The sequence below is a fragment of the Tupaia chinensis genome, unplaced genomic scaffold (genome assembly GCF_000334495.1).
Source record: "Tupaia chinensis unplaced genomic scaffold, TupChi_1.0 Scaffold145652_1, whole genome shotgun sequence".
Lineage (NCBI taxonomy): Eukaryota > Metazoa > Chordata > Mammalia > Scandentia > Tupaiidae > Tupaia > Tupaia belangeri.
In genome coordinates, this window is record NW_006205509.1 from 3,542,292 (window position 1) to 3,544,801 (window position 2,510).

Consider the following 2,510-nt stretch of genomic DNA (forward strand, 5'->3'; position numbering starts at 1 on the left):
AAATATCTCTCCCCTAAGGGAAAAGAACAATCCCTCATCATCCACAGACAGTACAGTAGAATTAATGGAAATGTCTGATAGAGACTTCAGAATATTCATAGTGACAAAACTAAATGAGATGCAAGAGCTGAGAGATAATGAACTCCAGAAGATGCAGGAGAAAAGAGACAACAATTTCCAGGAAGTGTTGAAGTGGATTAATTTTCTAAGCACTGTCTTGAGTCAATGAAATCAGGCACACAAAAAAATATGCTGTTAAAACCAGAGAAGACAAAAAAAAATGTTATTAGAAGTTAAGAAAAAGTTTATCCTTTGAGCTAGAATAATGTTTCAAGGGGAACTGAATCTGATCGTTTTCTCTGAAAAAATTCTTTATGCCATAAATCTGAGTTGTATAATGTGTCATACTTCAATATAAAGGAAAAAAATGTTAAAGAATCTGCTTTAAACTCTTAGAAAGTAGTTAATAATCATTTCACAAAGCAAGCTATAGTCAATGACTGAGAAAAAATATGTTTCATGCTCATATGATATTAAGTCTAGACTGATCAAAAAACGTGTTCAGTTCAGGGGTCAGTCCATGGCTGGTTGTTAAGGCAGCTGGATCCCATATACCTGACCGCATGGTTCAACTCCTGAACCCCAAGGTCTCAAAAAACATCTAGGACTGCTGTGTGTGCATGCCCAACAGTTCAAGAGGAGAATGGAGGAGAAAGGATTGCATTGTGGCCATCTCCCTGGAGGGTGCTTTCTTACTTTTTCTCTCTCTTTTCTCCTCACCCATGAGTACACATGCCATATGGCAAAAATTAAAAATAAACAAACAACAAATGTTTCAATTCAAATGCATGTTGAGAAAACATTGTACAACATCATACTGAATATTTGTGTTAAAATTATTTTTCATGGGGGCCCTGATGGGGTTGAAGGTGGGTGGTGTGTGGTGGTGGTAGTGATAGTGGTGAAGGTTGGAGTGCGCCTTCACAGTTCGCTCTACCCCCGGTGGTGACCTGGGGAAAGAAAGATGGAAGACTATACCAAGTTCTGAAGGCGACCATGTTTGTTGTTGAAGTGAACAACAATGTGAAAGAGGCTATAGAAAGTGTGATCCATTGGACCACTTACTGCTCAGCAAAGGGAATCAGTGGACTCGAGTCAGTGGACTGCCAATGTAGAAGAACAAACTTTAAGTCAACTCACCAAGGTGGGAAAACCTTTTAAATACACTGACTTGTGTAATTATGCAGAATGAAGCTGGACTGCATACAGGGAGTTTCTGCCTCTGGGACAGCTCTCGTGATGGGAGCCAGGTAGTGCTGTAGAACAAGACCACGTATTACATTGGCAGCACCTTCCAATTGTCAACCTTCCATTTGACCTCACCTTGCCTGAGACCTTCCCTCTTTGTTTCGCGTTTCTGATCCTCTCCTACTGGCCAACCATGGATTCAATGAACACCTTTCTTATTCTTTCTGAATGTGTTTTGTGGTACTCTCAAAACAGAGAAAAGAAAGATGACATGGTTATAGGAAGTGTGTACCCTAAGTCAGGCCAGTGATTCTGAAGCCGATATTGTCACTTGTCTAACTATCAATATTTCTTTTCTAAGGTGTGAAACTTTCTCTACTTTCTGAAAAGATTCAATTACACTATATGCTTTCATATTTTATACTTTTGTTAGGATAATAGATTATTCAAATGTAAAAAAAAATTCCATGGCCTCATTTCTTAACCAAGGGGGAGTTGGTCGCAGATGACAACATAGAGATAATAGGCAATTACTGAGAACAGGCAATTTTTAAATCCACCAATATAAAAAATAACAAAAAGAAGAGCCATGTAACTCTCAGTGGAGATAGCATATTTCTGAAACAGTAAGTTCTCTAGCACTTTGGGCACTATAAAGAGAAGCAAAGGTCCAAGATATCAAGTCATGGCAAAGGGAGAATAAATGGAATAAAATTGCAAAACTCTTTCACAGCAGTAAGTGTTAAGTAAACCAATTCTATGTTCATTGCAGCATTATTTCTTTCCTTTTTCTTTTAAAGAATTATTTTCTTTAACTTTCTTTCTTTTTTTCTTTCTTTCTTTCTTTCTTTCTTTCTTTCTTTCTTTCTTTCTTTGATCAGAGAGGGTTAGAGTGAGACAGGGAGAGAGAGAGAGAGAGAGAGAGAGAGAGAGAAAGTCCAGGTCCGGGACTTGAACTCCGGTCAGCCATGTGGGAGTCCAGTGCCCTTAACCACCAGGCCACCTGCGGACCCCTGCAGTATTATTTATAATAGCTAAGATTTGGAAATAAGCCGAGTGTCCATCAAAGATGAACAGATGAGAAAATTGTGGTGTGTATATAGAATGAATACTATTCAGCCATAAAATACTGCTACTTGTGACAATAGGGATGAATCTAAAAGACATTATGCTAAGTGAAATATGCTAGATACAGAAAGAGAAGTATTGCAGGATCTCATTTAGATATGGAATCTAAAAAAACCCCCAAAAACAAAATAAAA